Source organism: Microtus pennsylvanicus, chromosome X (genome assembly GCF_037038515.1).
Source record: "Microtus pennsylvanicus isolate mMicPen1 chromosome X, mMicPen1.hap1, whole genome shotgun sequence".
Taxonomy (NCBI): domain Eukaryota; kingdom Metazoa; phylum Chordata; class Mammalia; order Rodentia; family Cricetidae; genus Microtus; species Microtus pennsylvanicus.
This window is the reverse complement of record NC_134601.1, coordinates 89,077,842-89,103,368: the sequence shown is the minus strand read 5'-3', so window position 1 is coordinate 89,103,368 and position 25,527 is coordinate 89,077,842. Positions and strand designations below refer to the sequence as shown.

At 40.1% G+C, this 25,527-nt stretch overlaps 1 protein-coding gene and 1 pseudogene across 1 annotated transcript in view; one reads left to right on the top strand and one right to left on the bottom strand.

The window, feature by feature from the left end:
* The window catches only part of Ophn1 (oligophrenin 1), a 347,400-nt gene that overhangs the window by 250,981 nt on the left and 70,892 nt on the right, over positions 1 to 25,527 (bottom strand). The window lies entirely within an intron of this gene.
* LOC142841595 (chromodomain Y-like protein pseudogene) lies at positions 8,194 to 9,588 on the top strand (annotated as a pseudogene).

Genomic DNA, 25,527 nt, shown 5'->3' with positions numbered 1-25,527 from the left:
TCAGGAAACTGATAACAGCTGGAAAACACTTTCAGCAAAGTAGAAGAATAGAAAAATGAGGAGCTGTCTGATTTTTGACAAATTGTCAAAGGAAGAAATTAGGAAAATAAGACCTTTCGTAATAGCCTCAAAAATATTATTGGGTAACTCTAACCAAGCAACTGAGGGCTTCTGTGCGGTGAAGGACAAACTGGAAAGCTAGATAATGAACAAATACTTTACCAACTACACATCCCATTAAGGGCTAATATCTAAAATACATAAGGAACGCAAAGAACCAGACATTGAGAAAACAAATCACCCAATTAAAAATGGGGTACAGATCTAAAAAGAGAATCTTCAAAGGATGAAATGCAAATGACTGGTAAGCATTTAAAGAAACACTCAATATCCTAGTCATCAGGGAAATTCAAATCACAACTACTTTGAGACATCATCTTACACCTGTCAGGATAGTCAAGATCAATAAAACAAATGACAGCTCATACTGGCAACGTTGTAGAGAAAGGCAAATACTTATCTATTGGGGTAGAAGTGCAAACTTGAATAGTCACTATGGAAATCAATGTAGTGGTTCCTCAGGAAGGTGGGAATGGACCTTTGTTGGGAGCTGTAGACCCCCAGAGCCTGAATTTCCTGTAAACAACCTGTTATGCTTGCAGCTGTTTTGAGCAAAGGAACTTGTTTTCCTGTGTTTGCAGCTGCTCTGAGCATGAGACAGGAGAGTGGTTTCTGGTGGCTGCAGCTGAAAGATCCCAAGAGCTGGGGCGTGGGCAGAGCACTATATAAGCTGCTCCTGAACATAATAAAGTGGGCATTCTTGGCATTCTTGTTTCAAGGATGTCCTATGTCCCTGTGTCTCTGTATTTATGTGTGTCAATCTCTAGCTCCTTACCCGACTCATGTCCAGATATGTAGTACATGCGGACACATACAGGTGGAGGCCCCAAGTGAGATCAGGAACTAGAGACACACTGAGAGATCGCCCTCAGAATTAGGGAGAGTGAATTAAAGGCCTCAAAAAGAATGGAATAAAAAGAGTAAGTTTTTAAAGAGATGGAGTATAGACAGTCAGATTAAAAGAATGGAACGAAAAGAGTAAGTTTTTAAAGAGACAGAGTATAGGCAATCATATTAAAAGGAGTAAAAAAATAAGCCATGTAAAGACAGAATGTCCACAGAGAATTTGGATTATGTATATTATTGTTTTGTCTTTTGGTTTCTTGACTGGAGAGAGAGATTTGATTCTGAGAACTGCTAAGAAAGGTATCTTGACTTTTTAAAATATGCGTCTAAGGATATGTTGCTTTGGAAAAGAGGTTCTGCTTTTGTTTCCACAGAAAATGAAAACATGCGGATTCATTCCAGATTAATGTGGTTTGATGAACCAAGACCTCCTGAAATGGTGCTGTGAATACCCCCAAAGAACTTCGCCCAATAAATAGCAGAAAGTAGTATAGAGAACAATACCCAAATTCCCAAATTTGTTTACTAGAGGTTGTAGGGCTGAGGGGGACACCGTCGTGGTGCCAGGAGCACTGGAAACTGTGGCAACAAGTGCTGGAGTCAAGGCAAGCCAGAGCCACTCAGACCCCGCTGGACTGCCCATCTGGTGCAGCGAATGGAGAAGGCAGGGGTGGGGCGAGGGGAAGGGGGCAGTGGTTCCTGGCTCTACATGCCCAAGAGTCTGCTGCGTGAGAGGCAGGCTTTCCCATAGGACCCAGGGAACTCATGCAGTAGCCGTGGAAGGTCCCCAAGCCTGACTGCTGCTCTGGCAGATTGTGGTGATGCTTGCTGGAGAATTTGCTGAAGGAGGCAGAGGCAGGATAATCTGGAGTTCAAGGAAGGCTGCCGAGCCATCCTAGCTGAGACTTCAGGATCACCACAGGTGGCCACTATTGTCACTGCTGAGGCCTCCTTCATGGCAGCTGGAATTGTCATCAACCAGACAGCTGCTGTGACTATCTTGTAGCCAACACCAGCATTTAATATCATTCATGTTTAACGTAGAATGAATATGCTCACTAGGGCATTTTCCAGCTTATAAGAGCAGTTGGATTTCTTGTGGGATTTGCATATGGTTAGTTGCTCTCCTTTTTTCCATCATACTTGTGCCACAGCCGGGCCAGTTAAAAAAGTTAGTGCTAATTATATAGAAAAGGGGGAGCTGTTGGGGGCTGTGGACTCCCAGACCCTGAATTTCCTGTAAACAATTTGTTATGCTTGCAGCTGCTTTGTTTTCCTGCGTTTGCAGCTGCTCTGAGTATGAGACAGCAGAGCAGTTTCTGGTGGCTGCAGGTGAAAGATCCCGAGAGCTGAGGCATGGCTAGAGCACTATATAAGCTGTTCCATATTACAATAAAGTTGGCATTCTTGGCATTCTTGTTTCAAGGATGACCCGTTTCCCCTTGTCTCTGTATTTGTGTGTGTATCAATTTCCGGCCCCTTTTCTAGCTCACATACAGTCCCATAGTGTGGACAGTACACACCTACCTCAATATCCAGCTACACGGCTCTTGTGCATACAGCCAAAGGACTCTCCAACCTACCAGAGACACACTTTCTGAACCATATTCATTCCTGCTCTACTTATTGATAATAGTCAAAAATTGGAAATGACCTAGATTTTCCTCAACAAAAAGGTGGATAAAGTGCATTACATTTGCACAATGAAATATTACTCAGCTGTTTAAAAAATGATGAAATTTGCAGGTAATGGAGTTAGAATGAATGAATGGATGGATGGAGCTAGAAAAAAGTCATCCTGAGTGAGTTAATCCAGACCCAAAATGACACACATGGTACATACTCATTTATGTGTAGATATTAGTTGTTATCAATAAACAGTCTATAATCAACATAACCAGAGGTTTGGTACAGTGTAAGGGGCTTGATGAGGGGATGGATCTACCTAAGAAGGGAAAATAGAATAGATAGTTATAGAAGGACAGTAGAGGGGACTGGAACGGAAGGATCAAACAGGGAGTAGAAAGGAAGAAAGGTGTAAGGAAGGGAATGCGGTGAGGGGCAGCTAAAACTACAGGCGATTTGAGGGGCTGTTAGAGACCTAATACAGTAAAAGCTTCTTAAAATATATACATTTGTGAAAGAAATCAAAATGGAATAACAAAGTAACAGGGGAGACAAAGCTCCAACTAGACATCTCTTGCCACCAAATGAAACCTCCAGTTCTGGTTATGAATTATATCTAATCAAATTGTTGGCCAAGAGGACTCTAAGAAAATTTTCAAACAAACTAGACTATCACCAAAACTATTGGTTGCTCTTCACCAACTAATGGTAAGGCTTTATTGCTGAAGACGATGCCTACACAACTCATTGAACATGGAGAAGTGGAGCTGGTGCCTACCTAGAGCCTTCACTCCTACTGACTAGTATTCCGAGTACTTTAAGGTACTCTGTACACTAACAAAGGGGAAAGACAAACAAAACACAAGCTATCGACCCTACAGTCTACAATGATGACCTACCTGAAAGATGTTCTGCTGCAATAGTGGCACAAAGTTTGTGGGAGTAACCAGGTAATATCTGGTTGGATTTAAGGACCACTCTATGCAATGTAACCCATCCCTAACAGTGCTTGGGATGGCTAAGAAGCTGAGACTAGATAGGCTATGGGCTAAGGGAAAACTCAAATACTACTATTTTGCTAAAGGTACATAGCGAAGAAGTGACTCCAAAAGACATTCTTCTGTATTCATACATCAGTGTCTTGCACAGTCATCATTAAGGAAGCTTCCTCCCACAGTAGATAAAACCAAATGCAGAGGCTCACCACTGGACAACATGCAGAAAGTGAGGTACCTTAAAACACACATTGCCAAACAGGATGTCTTCATCAAATTCTTCCACTCAGAGATCAGGGAACTTTGTGGAAGAGGAGGCAGAAAGATTATAAGAGCAAATGGGAATGGAAGACACCAAGGAAACAAAGGCCAACAGAGCAAACACACACAGGAACTAGCAAAGACTGTGGCAGAATGTATAGAGCCAGCATGGGTCTAATCCACACGGGGTCCCAGCTGAGAGGGGAAGTGGACACAAGCCCCATCCCTAAGCAAAGCTATCTCCAGTTAATAACCACTTGGAAAGGAAAAATTAGTTTTCTCCAACTGGATCTCATTGAGTATGCAAACCACACTTAAGGCCAGATCCCATGCCCACAGTAGATGGTTTATACAAAACAAACTCAGTTTTTTAAAGTTGTCTCATAAGGCTGTATCTGTACAACTTTTTTACATTACAGGTCTTCTTCTTCTATATTATGGTTACATATTCTGTGGTTTTATGGGATTTCTGTGTTTACAAATGAGTGTGTCTCTTTTGTACATGATTCTTACGCTTTTTGTTTGACTCTTTTTGTTTGCTTGTTTGGGCAAATTCTGTTTTGTTTTTTAAGTTGTTCGTTTGTTTTCTAACAAGGTGGGGAGGAGATGGGAGGAGTTTGGAGAGGAGAAACAGTAATCAGAATATATGAAAAAATTTATTTTCCATAAATAGATACAACATAATTGAAAAAAATCACTAATGTCAACTCTACCTTAATGCTCTTACAGAGGACCTAAGGTTGGTTCTTACTGATCACGTAGCAGCTCATACCACCTGTAACTTCCATCCCAGGAGATATGAAAAACTCTTCTGGCCTCTCTGAAATATTGCTTAGAAGTGGTAAACATAAACTCACACAGGTAAACACACCAACACATAAAAAAATAAAATGAGTATAAAAGAGCAAATAAAAAAGACAAAAGTATGACTAGAGACAAGAAATTTAATAATAATAACAGACAAAATCCATCAGAAAGATATTAACAACTACGAATATAACATTGAACAAAGATCATTGAAACAAAAAACAGCAATTTATAAATAGACAAATCAACAAAAAACTAGATAGAGATACTAGTGTGACATATTTAAAAATAGACAAAACAACCAGGTAGAATATTGAAAAAAAATGTAAGACATTAACAAACCTGCAAACATGTTAGATACAACATACATCTATAAAGACTTTTAAGCATTTCTACTAAGAAACTACAGTTTTCTCAAGTTCACGAAGAATTTCCCAGGATATATGATTCAGTACAACAATAAATAAGCCTTGATAAATTCTACAAGATTGAAATCCTCCAAAGTAGCTGGGCCTGGTGGTGCATGCCTTTAATTTCAGCACTCAGGAGGAAGAGACAGGTGAATCTCTGTAAGTTCAAGGCTAGCCTGCTCTACGGAGTAAGTTCCAGGACAGCCAAAGATAGGTTTTGAGAAACCATGTCAAAAGAAAGAAAGAAAGAAGAGAGAGAGAGAGAGAGAGAGAGAGAGAGAGAGAGAGAGAGAGAAAGAAAGAAAGAAAGAAAGAAAGAAAGAAAGAAAGAAAGAAAGAAAGAAAGAAAGAAAGAGAAAGAAAGAAATCCTCTTTTCGGACCCCCTGACCATAAAAGAATGTAAAACAAAAAACACCTGAAAAATAATTTAAGGAAAAACCAGAATGGCCTTAAATATTGCAATGACATTTTACAGACAATATCAAAGAATAATTGATGAGCTGGGTGGTGGTAGTGCATGTCTTTAATTCCAGCACTTGGCCAGGCTGCTCTGCAGAGTGAATTCCAGGACAGCCAGGGCTATACAGAGAAGTGCTGTCTCAATATTCCCCCTACCCACAAAAAAAGAATAACTGATGAAAGAAACAGTTGATAATCAATTTAATTAATTAATTTTTTTAAAGCTTCTGCTCTGTGAAAGACAATGTCAAGAAACATAAGCTACAGACTAAAAACAGATTTGCAAAAGATATGATTTTAAAAAGTCTGCTATCCAAAACATACAGAGAGGTCTTAAAAATTAACAATAAAAAACAAATAACCTAATTGAAAAAATTGTAAGACAATCTATGCTCATGCCTATACATAGAATACATATGCACACATATGTTCAACATTATAAACTGATGAGGATATGGAAGACCAGAATTCTCATTGTTGGTGGGAATGCAAAATGGTGCAGCCAGTTGGGAAGACAATTTAATCCTCTTCTAAAATTAAACAATAGCTTGGCATGGCAAATCAAACCTACAATCCAAGCTCTGGGAGATTGATGCAGGAAGATCTTTCATTTGAGGCCAGCCCAGGTTATATAGTGAATTCCAGATCAGTCTAGTCTACGTAGTAAGACCCTGTCTGAAAATATTAATAACAATATAGTAAGATAACATGTCTGAAAATATTAATAATATAACAAGTTGAGCCTTCTGAAAATATTAGTAATATTTTAAAACTAGCAATACATAAAAAAACAGCAATTTCAATTTCAGTCCTTGATATTGTACCATGTCAAAAATGGATGACCAGGGCTCCCCTGGGTGGCACTTATACTGCAGTTGAAATGATGTAGAGAACATTAGCATAACTGCTGCAAGCATGACAGGCATTTTTGTAAAAGTCATATTTTTTCAAAATCTGTGCTATGTATTGAAAGTCTTATTTTTGCAAAATCTGTGCTATGTATGAGCAAATATCTTATAATTAAGCCCGTTGTTTTGTATACTAATTTTTTAGTTAAAATTTTTCTAGGAAACAAAAATGTTCAAAACTCTTAAAATATGTTCACCCAAAAATCTGCACAAAGACATGTATAGCAGCAATATTCGTGAGTGATAAAACTTGGAAGCAACAAAATTTCCTCAATTGGATGAGTAGGTAAATAAATAAATGTGGTACCCATAAACAAAGAACTGTGAGTAAAAAACAGGAACTTTTTCAGTCATTGTTCTCTTGATTAGCACTGGTTTCTCACTATCAATTGCATACGTATATATGGAAAGGAGCAAAATGGCTCATAAATAACAATCACTAAAAAAAAATAACAAGAAATGCAAACCAGACTATTCTAGCCCCACGGAAAGGCTAGAACAGTTAGGATCTCATCTGTGAGACGGAAGTAGGCCCCGTTGAGTGCAACACGTGCAGTCCTTCGTTGCTCTAGAAGAGCTAAACTAGACGGAGGGCAACGGAACAGCTGCTCGACGCTGCCGACGCTGCCGACGGGGCCCTAAACAGCAACGCCAGAAAGTCAGTCGATCTTCAGGTCAGTCAATAGCTTTTCCTAATACCACCAAGTTTAAAGACTTGTTTTCAAATGCCTAAAAGAAAGTCAAGAAAAATGCCCCGACTTTCAGAAGCAAAGAGCAGGAGCTCCACGCCCACAGGTGTGGAGATAGGCGTTCCTAGCAGCTCAGTTAAGAAAAGGAAAATGGTGTCTGGCCTTCAAACTAAGAGCCCTAAGAAACCTTGTCAAACCGAGAAGGGTCACCAGGACATACTAACACAGAAAGTAGCCACCGAGGAACCCAATGAGGTTTTACTGGGCCTTGGTGAGAAAGTCGCAAGTGGTAGAAATTCACGAAGAAAACCAAAGGCCTCTGGCCTAGTGACGGTAGCCATGGCAACGCGTTCGGCCGTTGCCAGAAAAAGCCAGCCTTTGTCTAGCCCTACAGTGACTACAACCATGGACGAACGTTCGTCTGTCAACAGAAAGGGCCAGTCTTCGTCTGGCCCCGTGCCAAAAACCATGTCCACGTACTTGACTATTGGCAGAAAGAGCCAATCTTCACCATGCCTAATGACCAGAGCCATGGCTACACGCTTGTCCATTGCCAGAAAAAGCCAGCCTTTGTTTAGACCAGTGACTACAACCATGGACGAATGTTCGTCTGTCAACAGAAAGAGCCAGTCTTCGTCTGGCCCCATGCCAAAAACCATGTCCACGTACTTGACTATTGGCAGAAAGAGCCAATCTTCACCATGCCTAATGACCAGAGCCATGGCTACACGCTTGTCCACTGCCAGAAAAAGCCAGCCTTTGTTTAGACCAGTGACTACAACCATGGACGAATGTTCGTCTGGCCCGGTGCCAAAAACCATGTCCACATACTTGATTGGTGGCAGAAAGAGCCAATCTTCACCATGCCTAATGACCAGAGCCATGGCTACACGCTTGTCCGTCGCCAGAAAAAGCCAGCCTTTGTTTAGACCAGTGACTACAACCATGGACGAATGTTCGTCTGTCGACAGAAAGGGCCAGTCTTCGTCTGGCCGGGTGCCAAAAACCAGGTCCACGTACTTGACTGGTGGCAGAAAGATCCAATCTTCACCATGCCTAATGACCAGAGCCATGGCTACACGCTTGTCCATTGCCAGAAAAAGTCAGTCCTCAACTGGTCCAGTAACCAAAGCCATGGCCACAGGCTTGGCTGTTGACCAAAAAAGTTCCACAACTATAACCACGCGACTGGCCAGTCGCAGAAAGAATGAATTTCCATCCAACCTGGTGACCACAGATACAGCCACACACTTGACAGGTGCCAGAAGTGAACATCCTTTACCTGGCCCAGTGACCACAGCCAAGGAGAAAGACTTAGCTGTTACCAGAAAGAGTCGATCGATGTCTGGTTTGGTAATTGCCTCCACTGCCAAGCACTTAGTAGCTGCCAAAAGAAGTCAATCTCTGTCTGGCCAAGTGATGGCAGCAACAAGGTCGCAGTTGGCTGTTACCAACAAAGGTCAATCTTCATCTTGCCCCATGAGCACAGACCTGGCTCCACCTTTAACTATTGCTACTACAGGACAATCTCCATCAGGGGATGCAAGTAACATAAAACAAACAGTTACAGAAACGACTAACAAGGAGACAAGTGCTCCAGAAAAACCTGATGAGAACAGGCCAAGATGTACTGGCAAGAGAAGGCCTTCTGAAAGGCGTTTCAGTGTAAGGCTGGTGGAGAGTTCCTCCAGATTCAGAGATATCGTGGTGAGGAAGCAAGATGGCTTCACCCACATCATGTTATCCACAAAATCATCAGAAAATAACTCACTAAATCTAGAAGTGATGAAAGAACTTCAGGATGCTCTCAACAAGGCTGCTGTTGATGACAGCAAGCTGGTACTTCTCAGCGCAATCGGCAATGTCTTCTGCTTTGGACTGGACTTTACTTATTTTATACAGCGCCTCACAGCGAACAAGAAAAGAGAAAGTGCTAAAATGGCAGAATCGATCAAAAATTTTGTGAATACGTTCATTCAGTTTAAGAAGCCTATTATTGCAGCAGTCAATGGCCCAGCCCTTGGCCTGGGAGCATCTATACTGCCTCTTTGTGATGTGGTTTGGGCTAATGAAAAGGCTTGGTTTCAAACCCCCTATACCACCTTTGGACAGAGTCCAGATGGCTGTTCCAGCTTTACATTTCCCAATACTATGGGAGAAGCCTCTGCAAATGCAATGTTGCTCAGTGGGCAGAAACTGACAGCACAGGAAGCTTGTAAGAAGGGCCTGGTCTCCCAGGTATTTTGGCCACAGACCTTCAGCCAGGAAGTCATGATTCGAATCAAGGAGCTCGCCTCATGTAATGCAGTTGTCCTGGAAGAGTCCAAAGCCCTACTGCGCTTTACCACCAAGATGAAGTTGGAGGAGGCCAATGAGAGGGAGTGCAAAGTGCTGAAAAATATTTGGGGCTCTGCAGAGGGGATAGAGGCCATGTTAAAATACTTGCAGAAAAAAATTGAGTACTGATTGCTAGGACTGTCACCGATGACCATGAGACTAGTTTAAGCAGAACATTAGGATATCACTGGTTCCCAGTTAGAAATACCTACCCTCAAAGCCTGAAACAAGTTCACCTATATCTCATGCCTAAAAGTAGGAGTGGAACACTCAAGATATCTATTACCAACAAGTTTTAAAGACCTATGACCATAAAATATCTAACTGCAAAGTAACTTTAATCAAATATCCTTATATCCATATACAAGCAAATATAAAACGGGAATGGTGAGCACTTGTTGGCTAGAACTATATTAAAATATCTATTCCATTCTTCCGAGGTAACAAGCTCTGAAATTATTTTTTTCTTCATTTTTTCCCTTTTGATGTGATATTTGCTTTCTTTACTTATTTTCCTTCCAGAACAAAGAATCTAAAGGGATATTAGCCAGAATCACATCCCTTTCTAAATAGAGATATATAAAGATCTGAGACATTTCTTTTGTCTTCAGGAGGAGAGGTAAAAATACCCTAGGAATGAGAAATTCTAAATCAATTAAAAAGGAAAAAACACTTTTAGGAAAAATATTACTGGTGAAAAATCTCAACATGCACCTATGGTTCATGCTGAAATCTCAGCTTGTTCTTCCTTTGTTATGTATGTCCAGCTCTTACTCACTTAGCATTAAGAGACCTCTGTCTCTTGAAGTAAGCTTATACTGCAGTATCCGTGCATAACTGAGTAGCGTAAATAGGAATGGCAAAGTTAAAAGTTAGTCCTAGAATGTTTTAAATCTATAAGTTAGTCCTAGTGTGTTTTAAATATGCCTCGCCATTTCAAAAGTGAACTGCATCTTGTTGCTTGGTGGAAAGCATTCCTTTATACAAAATTTTGCTTTGCTATTTGCAAATATGATTGATGTATGGCACCAGAAAAACTTTAAGTTTATAGGATATAATTTTAGGTTCACTTAGGATATATTTTATTAAATAAGGTAGAAATTCTTTTTGCATACTGTTAGAGTGAAAATAAATACACAGTTTTGGTTTGCTATATGCAGATAATGTTGGTGTATTGCACCAAAAACAGCTTTATAAATATATATTTATAAACTATAATTTTTGTTTCCCTTAGAATAAATTAGCTAATATAAATATAAATAAGGTAAAATTATTTTGCATACAATAATTATAGAACTTTTAATTACTTTGTATTTGATATTTAATGTTCTTGGTATTAGATGTAATATATCTACCATATACTAAGTATACTTAGTATAGTACTTAGTACTTTACCATTTGTAGTTCAAACGTGTCTTCTCATAAACATGTAGTTGGAAAAGGTATGGGAAAAACCTTTCAGATAATTGTAGCAATCCTTTTTGCTGCCAAACTTTATTTTGTTGTATTTGTTGTTGTTGTTTTGTCTTCTCTCATATATTACATCCCAAACGCAGTTTCCCCTCCCCTCTTCTCCCCCCCACCCACCGCCCCAAAGTTCCCCTCTTCCCCAGAGAATCCCACCAAGACCTCCTCTCAGACAAGAGCAGACCTCTCAGGGACATTGACCAAAAACAGCACAACAAGCTACAGTAAGAGCAGGCAAATACCATCAAATCAAGGCTGGATAAGGCAACCCAGTAAGAGGAATAGGGTCCCACAAGCAGACAAAAGAGTCAGAGACACCCCCACTCCCACTGTTAGGAATCCTATCCTACAAGTAAACAGAGGACCTGCATCAGACTTCTACAGGCTCCCTGATCTCTGCAACCCATAAGTCCCAGTCAGTTGATTCTAAGGGTCGTGTTCTCACGGGGTCTCTGACTCCTCTGGTTACTCCAATCCTTTGTCCCCTCCTGGGCAGAACTCCCCGAGCTCTGCCTAATGTTTGGCTGTGGTATTCTGCATCTGCTCCCATCAGTCTCTCTGGTCGCTGATGAGGCTTCAGCTAGGCTCCAGTCCCAGAACACTCTGCAGGCAGGACAAACAGTAGGTCAAAGGTTTTGTGGCTGGGTTGGTGTCCCAATCCCTTCGCTTGGGGCCTTGCCTGGTTACAGAAGATGGTTGGTTCAGGCTCCATGACCCCCATTACTAGGAGTCTTTGCTAGGGTTACTCTAATAGATTTCATGGAGTTTCAACTGCACTAGGTTTCTACCTCACCCCTGAATGTCTCCCAATTCTAGTCATTTCTCCTAGGATTTTCTCCCTCCCCCCACCTGATCCTTACTGTTCCCAATCCCACCTGCCCCCAGTTCACTGGTGTAGGCTATTCTATTTCCCCATTCCAAGTCACCCCCCTTGAACTCTCCTTGTTACTTGGCCTCCCTGGATCTGTGGATTGTAACATAATTATCTTTTACTTTACAGCTAATATTCAATTATAATATTTGTCTTTCTCATCTAGATTACCTCATTCAGGATCATTGCTTTTATCTAGTTCCATCCATTTGCCAGCAAATTTTATGATGTCATTGTTTTTAACAGCTGAATATTACTCCATTGTATAAATGTACATTTTTTTATCCATTCTTCATTATTCAACATCTAGGTTGTTTCCCGTTTCTAGCTATTACAAATAAAGCTGCAATGAACATAGTTGAGCAAGTGTCCTTGTGGTATGTTGGACCGTCCTTTAAGTATATGCCCAGGAGTGGTATATCTGGGTCTTGAAGTAGATCAAATCCTAATTTTATGAGAAACCATCATATTGACTTCCCAAGTGACTGTACAAGTTTGCCCTCCCCTCGGCAATGGAGGAGTATTCCCCTTTCCCACATCCTCTCCAGCATGAGCTGACACTTGTGGTTTTGACCTTAGTCATTCTGATAGGTGTAAGATGGAATGTCAAAGTTGTTTTGATTTGCATTTTCCTGATGGCTAAGGATGTTTGTTGAACATTTCCTGAGTGTTTCTGGGCCATTTGAGATCCCTTTGCTGACAATTCTCTGTTTAGATCTGTACACCATTTTTAATTGGATTATTTGGTTTATGAATTTCTAGTTTTTTTGAGTTCTTTATATAGTTTGTGTTATTCTTATATTAGCCCTCTGTCAGCTGTAGAGTAGGAAAACCTTTTCCCATTCTGGCTGCCACACTTTGTTACAACAGAACACCTAAGTTTAGAGAATATGTAAGAAACAAGGTTTGGAATGTAATGGGTGAGGTTCCGATCAGCATTTTGGGAGTTGAAAGTCTAAAATTAGGATTCCTTGCCTGTTCAGGACCTGTAATGACATTCTGGCAACATCACAATATAGAAGATGGTAACATGGTAGGAGTACATGCAAGAGGAACAGAGCTGTTACATGGCAAGACAGGAAGCCAGACAGGGTCACTGTTGCCCTCTCATGAAAAATAACTGAAGGTCCTAAAAGAATTACATTAATGCCTATTAAGGACAATGCTACCAGTATCTTGTTGTGTGAAGTTTTACTCTTTTTTGGCTTGTGGGGGGGCACCACCCAGTTCCCAAATAAATCAAACACAGAGTCTTATTCTATCTTATATATGTCCGGCCTTAGCTTGGCTTGTTTCTAGCTAGTTTTTCTTATCTTAAATTATCCTGTCTACCTTCTGCCTCTGGGCTTTTTCCTTTTCCTACTTCTGTGTATCTTACTTTCACTCTTCCTCTGTGGCAGCTGTGTGGCTGGGTGGCTGGCCCCTGAGTACCGAATTCCCTTCTATTCAGACAATCTTGTAAACACTCCACAGCCTTTCAACATAGCCGGACTACTAATCACACTTCCAACACATGAATTTTTGAGAAATACATTCAGATTGTGTGCAAAGTACAAAGCCAACCAAAATCTTACAAAGAGTAGCTTCTCAAAGATTGGTGGCAATGTGTAAATCAGAAACTGTATCAATGACCCTTTCATATCTTCAGTCACAAACTGATCTGTCTTGGATTTTGAACGGATTGAAACCCATGACTGACTTTCACATATGTGTAATTTTATAGCACCATTCATTGCTCATTTGGGAAACACTAGTTCACTAGTATATGCAAGTCTCATGAATTTTAATACACTTCATTATTCAACATATAAAATATAGTGTCAATATCATCAAAGAAACCTCGAAATACTGAAAGGTTGTGAAGCTCACAGTGATGAATACATGCTTTCAATAATTTAGATATTTGTTTAAAATTTTTATGTGGGAGAGGGCTGAGAATTACATACAGAGCCTTGTGAAGAATATGAAATTCATTATTGTCAACAAATACTGTTGCTAACTCAGTAGGAAACGTATTTCAAGTAAAGAAAAAAGAGAATGTGTCTGCCCTCAGCACTTGACACCAATCAAATGACCACATGTGTGAGTCGCAATATTTTACTCAAAAACGATATTATATTCTCAGTGACAGCCAGAACCTCCTATCTCTAGCACCTAAAAGACACACCTTGCACAGGACAGCGGTTGAATGAATTGATGAATGAATGGATGAGTGAATGAGTGAATTCTCTAAAAGCACAGATTGTGGGGCAGACACTGCTGTGAGTACTAGGAAGGCAGAGAGTATGTAAGAGTCAGCTTCTGCCTACCAAGATTGAGCATATAGAAACCACATGCGAACAACTCACAAGTCAGTGCTATATATAAGAGGCCAAGGGTTAGGGAAGAACTCTAAACACATTTTAAAATATAAGCCATTTACTCCCAGTTTCCTAAACTAGAATATTAAATGTTGGGAAAGGTGTTGGGGCTTCGGGTTTTAGTGTTAGTGCTATATACCACAAGAGAGTTCTAAAACATACTGAAACAAATATTGTTGCTCACTCAGAGTGGGACACTGATGTCAAATGACCATGTAAGTGGGTCACAATGTTTTCCTCTAAAATAAGTATATTCTCAATGTCAGCCAGAACCACTTGTCTCCAATATAAGAAACTCCTTGTGAATTCTACAAGGGATCTAGTTTGCCCAGGAAGTGCATAAAGAGAATTGATGCAGCATATTTAACCTGGAGTTGAAACTAAAAGGGCATTCAAAGCAGGGAAAAGAAAGGAAGAAATGAGAGGCTGGAGAGACGGCTCAACAGTAAAGAGTACTTGTTGCACTTGCAAAGGAATGGGCTCAGTTTCCAACACTGACATGATGGTTTCCAGCTATCCCTAAACTCCAGCTACAAAGAATCTGATGCCCTCTTCTGACCTCTGTAGGAACCAGGCAGGCATGTGGTATATGAATATACATGTGGGAAAAAACACTCAATAACATCCAAAACACTAAAAAAAAAAATCCAAAAATATCTTTAATAAAATTTGAAATGGTAGAACAAAAGTTCCAATTAGCTTTGAGTTGTTGTGAAGGCAAGTAATAGACAAGCAAGAACAAAATGTTATCCGCTATATTGGTATCTATACTAACCTGCATGATGCACAGTAACCCCACTTCCACTAAGAATTTGGTGGCTTTTGTGGTTGATTTTGTTTTTCAAACATACTCTTACTATGCATCACTGGCTATCCTCGAACTTGCGGAAATCATCTTCCTCAGCCGCCTGAGTGCTGCAGTTACTGCATGTGGAACCATAGCTTTCTTATTTGGGTTTGGCTTGGTTTCAATTTTTTGAGACAGGGTCGCATGTAGGACTAGCCTTGAACTTCTAAACTCAAGTGCTGAGATTAGTTGTAGGCATTCAATAATACTCATGGCTTACACCCAACACTTATTTGGGATGAAATTAAAGTTGATAGATGTTATTGTAGAATCTAAGGTAGTTGACACAATGAAAATACCTAAGAGATTGCTGGGTTTGGTCACATTGACTGCTTTTAATTATGAAAACAGAGTGCTCTTTTCACAAATGTGCCCCTTTATATTTAACAATTAATTAGTTTAAATGGCTCCTCATACTGCCACCTGGCAGGGCTCTATGCTTTTCCAAGATAGAATGACATAGTGAAAATATGTATAAGATTGAATATTTAGTCTTGGTTCTTGATCAGATACTATTATTTGCCTTTGGCTTCTGCGGTTGTAAGATGGCAATAATATTGCTCAGAGGTTTGTAGGAGCATTAAAATAAGATGATATGGCAAAATGTTTCAAGAAACTAGTAATTTGATGGGCGCGGTGGCATGTGCCTTTGTCTTTAATCCCAGTGCCCGGGAGGCAGAAGCAAGTGGATCTCTGTGAGTTCAAGACAAGCCCAGTCCACATAGTGAGTTCCAGGACAGCCAGAGCTATGTAGATACACCATGTCTCAAAAAAAGAAGTAACACAACTATAGTTAGTTTTTTTTGGGGGGGGGGGTTGGTTTTTAGAGACAGGGTTTCTCTGTAGCTTTGGTTCCTGTCCTGGAACTAGCTCTTGCAGACCAGGCAGGCCTCGAACTCCCAGAGATCCGCCTGCCTCTGCCTCCCGAGTGCTGGGATTAAAGGCGTGCACCACCACCGCCCTTCCAGTTAGTTTTATTTTTAAAGTAAACTGTTACTAACTGGCTTGATATGAAGAACTAATAAAAATATGTACAATTGTGCATAAAATGGAACTACTGAAAGTAGTGACTTAAATTTTGAAAGCCTTGTAGAGTCTTCTTAGAATAGGATGAAATTTATGGTGCTTGGGGCTGAAGAGATGGTTCAGTGGTTAAGAGCCCCCAAGTCATTTCCCAGCACCTGTATATAACTCCAGCTTCAGGGAGATCTGAAGCCTCAGGCCTCCAAGGACATCTGCACACATATGTGCATACCCTCACATAGACAAATAATAAAAAATAATAAAAGTAAAGCTTTAAAAAAAAACTTATGCAGGTTTCTCTAAAAAATACACATCTGCCAAATAGTAGGGTATTTTTGTATATACACTTAATAGTATTTTGATCATATTCACCCCTATTATCACATCTTGCCCCATCCAATACTGCCTAATCTCATTCTCCATAAATATGCTCTCTCTTTTACTTTCATCTCTTTTCTGTATATGTGTGACCCATCGAATTTCATTTGTGTCATTTATAAGTAATGGGCATTTTCACAGTAGCCACACCGCTGAAGAAAGTGTCTTTCCATTCCTCGTAAACTGTTAACTATTTAGAACACCTCAGAAAGTGTGGGAGCTCAGGATCCCCTCCCTCTTCCAGGACAGGATATTGATAGGTTCAGTTCGTACACAAGTAATCATGGTTTCTGTGAGCTCAGGAGCACACCAGACAAACCATTCCTGGAAGATGTGGTTCCATGCCACTCCCTGCTCCATCCTCCATCCCTTCTTACACGATGTTGAGCAATGAAGTCTGATATACCTGGCCCATTTAGGGTGCAACATTCAACTTTCATTTGTTCTCAGCATTTGAATGAGTTATGAGTCTCTGCACTCAGTGTTGACTACTCCGCGAAGCAACTTTCCTGAGCAACCTTGCCAGCGGCACTATTCTATAGTCATGAATGTAGCTTTTAGAAGGCAATGTGACAAGCATATTGAATTACCTAGATGATGGACACACTTGGTAAAACAAAAGCAGTAGCTTCCCCAGCAGGAACTATGCTACCCTCAACCATGGGCTCTGTCCATGTTTGCAGTACCAGACATGAATTCCTTTGTGTGGAATGGGCAACAAATCCAATCACAAAGTGGTTGGTTAATGCATAACAGATTTGCCACTAGTATAGCAGCGGATCCTGTATTTTGGCTGGTCAATATCATCGCAAACAAGTCAACAGTGGAGTAAGGCTATTGAGGATGGTTTTTATACTCCTATTTAACATAGTATTGGAAGTTCTAGCCAACGAAATTTAGCAAGTAAAAGAAATAAAATGTATTAATAATAAAAAGGAAGAAGAAAACTTATTTTGTCCACAAAAGACACAAATTTATATGTAGAAAGTCCCAAAGGTAAGTAAAAGGATTAGAGTTAGTAAATTTAGCAAAGTCATTAGACAGAAACCAGTTTGGAGGTTTTTCCAAAAGCTAAATATAGATATACCATGTGATATATACCCAAAGGACTCCATACCCTAATTGAGAGATAGCTGCTCATCCAGGTTCTTTGATTCTCTACTCACAACAGCCAGAAAATACAAAAATCCTAGATGTCCATCAACTGATGGATAACGAAATACTGTATATTTACACACTGGGATATTATTAAGCTATTAAGAAAAATGGTATTAATGGATAAGTGCACGAAAATATATTTGGTAGTGATAGTTTAAAACCCAATGTTAAACTCCACAACTTCTGTCCTGAATGACTACTCTAACAGTATAGAAGCTCACTGAGTTCTATAGTCTTTATATGTTTTTATAATAACGTCTAAAATAAACAAATTCCACATCAAATTATAAAATTCACAGGTGCCTAAATGGAACTAGAACCAATCATTCTGAAGAAGACAACTCAGCTAAAAAAAGACAAATGCCACGTGTTTTCTCTCATCTGTGGATGTTAGCTTTGAATCTTAAGCTATGTATGTTTCATTTGGGGTTCCCATAAACATTAAAAAAACTGCTAAAGTCTTAGTCAGTGTTCTATTGCTGTGAAGATACAATATGGCCACCCCAACTTTTATAAAAGAAAGCATTTATTTTGGACTGGATTACAGTTTCAGAGGTTTAGTCCACTATCATCACAGCAGGGAGTATGGAGGCATGTCGGCAGATATGGGGCTGGAGAAGTAGGTGAAAGTTCTCCATCCAAATTCACAGAGGCCTGTGAATCAGTAGGCCTGGCCTGAGCTTTCAGAAACTCAAAGCCCACCCCCACCCCACCCCACCCCCGTGATACACTTCCTCCAATTAGGCCATACTTCTTCCAACAAAGTCACACCTCCTAATCCTTCTCAAAAAGTGCCACTCTCTGATGACTAATTATTCAAATATATAAGCCAACCTGAGCCATTCTTATTTAAACCAGCACCCTCTACTCCCTGCCCCCATAGGCTTATAGGCATATCATAATGCAAAAATATACATTCATTCAATCCAATTTCAAAAGTTCCCATAGTTCAGTCTCAGCATTGTTTAAAAGTACAAAGTTCAAAGACTCTGAGATTCATGGCATTCTCTTAATCATAGCCCCCATAAAATCAAAATCAAAAAGTAGTGAACAACAGACAAAGGAACAGAACATACATTGCTATTCTAAAAGGAAAGAAAGGAAGCATCATGAAGAAGCAGTGGACCAAAGCAGGACTGCAAACCAGGAGGACAAACTCGAAATTCAGCATGTCTGATTTCAAGGCACTCTTCACAGCTCCAACTCCTTTCAGCTTTGTTTACTACAGCACAGTTCTCTCTCTTGGACTGTTTCCACACCAGGTCTGCAGCTCTTCTGGGCAGGCATCCCACAACACCAGCATCTCCATCATCATTGGGTCTCTAACACAATCCAGGCTTTACCTTCACAGCTTCATGCAATGGCATCTCTGGATTTCCATGCAGGAACAGCCCTGACACATATCTGACCTCACTGGCTTTCCTTAGCCACGGAGGGAGATTACACAGCACCTTTCTTACATCCTAGACTCTAAAGCCAAAACCATATGATCCATGCTCTGTAGCTGGCTGGGGCTAGAACTTCTCCCTCCTTCAATCACATCTTCATCAACTTTCTATTGCTGAGTCCTTCAATGTTTAAGCTTGTCTTTAATTTCTTTTCACAAGTTGGACATTTAGATGGGTAGAATCTTGTCCTGAGATCACTACTCTCTGTTTTCCATTTAGCATCAGGATTTTCTTCAAACTTTTTAAGTCCTTGAGCACTGGACTTAGCGCCATTATTCTTCCTGGTGTTCCCTTTCTCCTCAAAGTGTACATTTTTTTAAATTTTCCCTTACCCAGTTTGCTCCTTTTCATTATAGAGCTACATAAAAGTGGCCACTAATAACCAAGCAACACAGTCAATACTAGGCTGTCTTAAAATCTCCACTGCCAATTTCAGTAATCCAAAACTCAATTTAGTCTCAGAAAAAAAATTTAGGAAAAGAGCAGAAAGTAGCCACATTCTTTGCCAAAATATTGTATGAACAGTCTCCAGGCCATTTAGCAATGTTCTTCCCCTCAGAAATTTCTTGAACTGGGACCCTACAGTTCAAATCACCCTCAGCAGTATCTTCCTTGTTCCTACTAGAATAACATATTAAGCACCACTTAAAATATTCAGTTCCTTTCCTAATCCAAACTCCCAAAGTCCACATTCCACTAACAAGCAGGACAGTCGGTCCTCTCCCAGCAATTCTGTGCTCCCAGATATCAACTTTTATCTTAGTGGTTCTACTGCTTTGAAGAGTCACTATGGCCAAAGCAATTCTTATGAAAGAAAGCATTTAATTGGGGCTTGTTTACAGTTTCAGAAGTTTAGTCCATTATCATCATGACAGTGAGAATGGTGGCATTCAGGCAGACATGTTGCTGAAGAAATAGATGAGAGTTTTACACCTGGACCCACAGGCAGCAGGAAGAGAAATCCCATCAGACTTGCTTGGGCTTTTGGAACCTAAAAACCTACCCCCAGTGACATACTTTCTCCAACAAGGCCATATATACCACATAATCTTTCTTAAATAGTACCAATCCCTAAATGGCTAAGCATTCAAATATATAAACCTTTAAGGCTATATTCTTCCCCCCTCCCGAAAGGGGTTTTCTGTGTAGCCCTGGGTGTCCTGGAACTCACTATGTTGTGTAGTTCAGAATGGCCTCGGAAATATAACAGCCTTTGCCTCCTGAGTTCTGCGATTAAAGGTGTGTGCCACCACCACCTAGCTGAGGGCAATTCTTATTCAAACCACCACAAGGTTCATGGGGAGAGACATTCAAGGGAAGGTCCCAAAGATCCCCAAACATTACAGGCCACTTCCATTGCTCTTGGCTGCCCTCTAGAACTTAATAGCAGGGCGATATTGCTGAAGACCATACATTTGAGTCATAGAACATGGAGAATTCAAGCTGCTACAGCCTAGAAGCTTTGTCCCTACTGGCTAGCTGTCCCAGTGCCACAAGGTGAAAGCACACTACCAGAGGAGAAAAATAATCATCAATTAGATCCATCTATGAACCCTGGGAGCCACAATCATGACTAGCCTGGCAAGCCATGCCCACTCATGTTATAGTGCCATAAATATCATGAAAGAAACCAACAATTTTCTGATTGGCTTTAAGTCCCACTCAACAAGATGAAACACATACCTGGGCATCATTTTTGGGCCAAGAGCAAACCTACAACTAGACAGCTTAGAACCCTTAGTTGAGAAACTGTCCCTATCATTTTACTAAATGCACATAGTATTAAACCAACTCCTGTGATTAATTGCTACTCCCATAGATCAAGGCATCTCTCAGCCCTCATCTGAGAAGCTTCTATTTGCAGTAGATAGTGATTAACACTGAGACTGACAATTGGCCAAGGTGCAGAAGATAAGAGACTGCAGAATGCTGAACCCTAAATGGATTGTACCTATCATACCCTCTTCTTCTAAAGCGAAGAATCATTGCAGAATAGGAGGCAGAAAGAGTGTAACAGCCAGAGGCAAAAGCATGACTACAGGAAAACATCTGGACATAGCAGAGCAGCTGTACATATCAACTCCCAGTGCCTCTTACCCAGCACTCAGAGAAGCCCATGAGCTACATAGTGAAATAATCTCAAAAAAATAGTTTGCCATGTACACACAACCACATTTAATGTAGAAATATTTCAAAAAATAAATAAATAGAAATATTTCAAAGAGTCATTATGGAATAATGCTGTGGGGTTTTATTCATCCATAAAAAGAACAAAATCCCGTCACTGGCACAGAGAATGAAATTCGTCATCTGCAGGAAAATAGGCAGAAACAGAGATCATGTATATCCTTTGAATCAAGCACAACCTCATAATGGCTACCAAATAAATGTTCGATCCAACTGACTATCCAGAAAATAAACCACTTATTGAAGATGCTTAAACTTAGGAATTTATCCCTAAGCACATTGACCCCATTCTTTAAATACATTCCATATTAAGAAAATTAAGTAGATATCATTGAAACAATGAGACAAAGACTATTTGATTTATAGCCTAGGCTGCCTCAAACTCATAATCCTCCTCTATCAGTCTTTTCAGTGTTTGAACTAGAAGCATACATCACCACACTTAGCTCTGGAAAATACCCTGCAAAGTCATTAGTGCATATATATTAACAAAAGTAGAAGAGAAATTGAGATTATATTGCCAGCTGCTCATGATTAACACAATTTAGGATGTAATAGGGATTTCAGATTTTTCTTATGAAAATAATATGATTTACAGCACACAGAACAGAATTTCGGAGAAAGCATCTGAGGTTGGTGGTAAGAGTTCTGGCCTGGGATTAAGCTTTAATAAGGCCAAGCTCCTTTTCTTGGCTTCTGTTTCTTACGTAAAATCATAGAATACACTGATTTCTGTCCTGTGTTTTCTGGGTTGACCAGCTAATTTCAAAGGGCACATTTAGTATCCTTCTGAGGCAACCATTTCTCCCAGCTGTTTCCTGTTCCCCGTGAAGCTTCCCTTCTCTCCATGTTGCCTGCCTACTTCTGGACAAGTTCTCTACAACTGAACCACATCCCCAACCCTAGTCAGATGGTTTATTCCTGCAGACTGACGGGCATGCTGTGCTTTCCATTTATGCAGATGTCTTTGTTTTCTCTTGCATTTCACTGCTGTTGCTCTGTTAGTTCATTTCTCAGTGGACTCCATTGTTTTGTGATCCAGCCGCCTATTAATAGGGTTTTGTTTTCTTGGTCACCTCTCTCCCAAGCTCATCATTTCTGAGAACTGTGCTTTTCACTCAGTGCCCAGAGAACTCCCTATTTGATTTCATTTGGAATGTCTCCAAATATAACAATGCACTACTTCATGGCCCTGCCTCTGTGCCTTTACTGTTTTGGTCCCTGTGGCTCCTTTAAGAAGAGCATTTACCATTCTGTAGGCTATCGTTTTGTCTTGTTGACCATGTCCTTTGCTTTACAGAAGCTTTTCAGTTTTAGGAGGTCCCATTTATTAATTGTTTCTCTCAGTGTCTGTGCTGCTAGGGTTTTATTTAGGAAGTGGTCTCCTGTGCCAATGCATTCAAGTGTACTTCCCACTTTCTCTTCTATAAAGTTTGCTGTGGATGGCCTTATGTTGAGGTCTTTGATCCATTTGGACTTGAGTTTTGTGCATGGTGATAGATATGGGTCTATTTTCATTCTTCTACATGTTGATATCCAATTATGCCAGCATCATTTGTTAAATATGCTTTCTTTCTTCCATTTGATATTTTTTGCTTCTTTGTCAAAAATCAGGTGTTCGAAGGTGTGTAGATTAACGCTGTGGGACAATGGTTTGTACCCTGTCAATTGTATTTTAATAAAATGCTGATTGGCCAGTAGCCAGGCAGGAAGTATAGGTAGGACAACCAGACAGGAAGTAGAGGTGGGTGAAAGAGAACAGGAGAATTCTGGGAAGAAGGAAGTCCTAGTCTGTAGTCATTACACAGCCACAGAAGAAGCAAGATGTGACTGCCTTGACAAATCAGGTACTGAGCCACATAGCTAACATAGACAAGAATAATGGGCTAATATAAGTTATAAGAGTTAATAAGAAGCCTGAGCTAATGGGCCAATCAATTTATAACTAATGTAGACCTCTGTATGATTTCTTTGGGACTTAACAACTGCAGGAACCGAGCAGGACAGAAAACTCCATCAACAGATTAATATCCAGGTCTTCTATTTGGTTCCATTGGTCCTCCTGCCTCCTCCATTGGTCTTATGCCAATACCAGGCTGTTTTCAGTATTGTAGCTCTGTAGTAGAGTTTGAAGTCAGGGATTGTTATGCCTCCAGAAGTTTCTTTACTGTACAGGACTGTTTTGGCTATCCTGGGTTTTCTTGTTTTTCCATATGAAGTTGAGTATTATTATTTTGAGGTCTGTGAAGAATTTTGCTGGGATTTTGATGGGCATTGCATTTAATCTGTAGATTGCTTTTGGTAAGATTGCAATTTTTACTGTGTTAATTCTACCTACCCAAGAGCATGAGAGATCTTTTCATTTTCTGGTGTCTTCTTCAATTTCTTTCTTCAAAGATTTAGAGTTCTTGTCATACAGGTCTTCTACTTGTTTGGTTAGAGTTACTCCAACATATTTTATGATATTTGTGGCTATTGTGAAGGGTGATGTTTCTCTGATTTCTTTCTCAGCCCATTTATCATCTGTACCTTTTACTTTCATGTCATATATACACATATAAAAATATATATTCCTTATATGAGAAGAATGTAATATTTACTTCTGATTTGGGTTTGTGTTCACTTTAATTATACCCATAAAACTCCCTAGGTCAGGCCAGGCAGTGGTAATGCATGCCTTTAATCCCAGCACTTGAGAGGCAGATGCAGGCAGATCTCTGAGTTCAAGGCCAACCTGATCTACAGAGCAAGTTCCAGGACAGGCTCCAAAGCTACAGAGAAACCTTATCTCAAAAATTCAAAAAAAAAATATATAAAGTAAAAATAAAAAAAAAAACTTTCTAGGTCCCCAAAGGTATACATATTCAAAAAGCCACCAAGCATCTGAAATAGAACACTTGAAAGCAGTTTCTATCCTTTCAGTGTTTCTGTTAGTTAGGTATTCTTCAAATCTTTCAGAGACCTTCATTATGGCATTTAAATATTTCAAAAATTTATGACTTTTCATGTCAGTGAGACACATCTGACCCTGGAAGCATCAACCTACTTCAAGAGGAAGACGGGCATCGAAGATGCATGCTCCTTATGGCATTTGTTAGATGAACTGGACATGCAAGATCCACAGAGAAATGACTGTTGAACTTGCCTATAGCTAAGACGATCCTTCAGGGTTCCTGTTACATGAAAGAGTCTGAGACATTCTGCAGAATACTCAAGAAAGTGACTGACAAACTGCCAATATTGGTGAAACTGTCTTTGAAATTTCCTGCTTCAAGGAAAAGTCTGCTGGATACTATGGGCCTGTAGGCTAAAAGATGGATGCCCCAATGATACAAAAGAACTTTGGGTGACTATCCAGGCAGTGAGATATGTCTCTGTCAATTCTAGAGTTTTGGAAGTTGCTTACAATGTACTTCCTGTTTACTTAGGTAATATTATATCCTTCTGGAGTCTTTAATGGAGTTGAAGTGTAGATAGTAATAATATACTTTTCCTTAGTTATTGCAATGCCTGCATGGCCTAGATAGCCGAGACTGGCGGGGGGGGGAGGGGGCTGGGTATTGAGACACAGAGGCTTCTTTTCAAGTGGAAGAACAGCAAGCTTTATTTTGCCTCAGCTAAAACCTTTTATACCTCTATTGCTTCTGTGGAAAACCTCCAGCCAGAAAGAACACAAACATTCTTGTCAATTACAGACCACAAGGAAGTTCCGCTGTCGGTCATGGGAAGTGAAGGCAGCTGGATCACAACAGTTATAATAAGAGATAAAGTAGATATAAATATTGTAACTGTAAGCCTTCCTTTTTATCTAAACAGAAAAGGGGAAATGGTGTGGGAGGTCCTTCTGTCTATGCTTTGCTTTTATTGGTTAATGAATAAAAAAATGCCTTGGCCTCTTGATAGGGCAGAACTTAGGTAGACAGGGAAATTGGATTGAATGCTGGGAGAAGGAAGGTGGAGAGAGAGACGCCATGGAGCCACCACCAGAGACAGACATGCTAAAACTTTGCTGGTAGGCCGCGACCTCGTGGTGATATACAGATTAATAGATATGGGTTAAATTAATATGTAATAGTTAGCCAATAAGAAGCTAAAGCTAATGGACCACGCAGTGATTTAAATAATACAGTTTCTGTGAGATTATTTTGGGTCTAAGCTAGCCGGGCAGCCGAGAACCAACAACCGGACTCCTCCAACACACCATAGTTACTATATGTGCCCAGAACCAATTGCTGTGGGATAATCCTTCTGTATACTGTGTGAATATATGCCACTATGATGGCTTTAATAAACAAGCTGACTGGCCAAAAGCTGTACAGGATAAAGTTA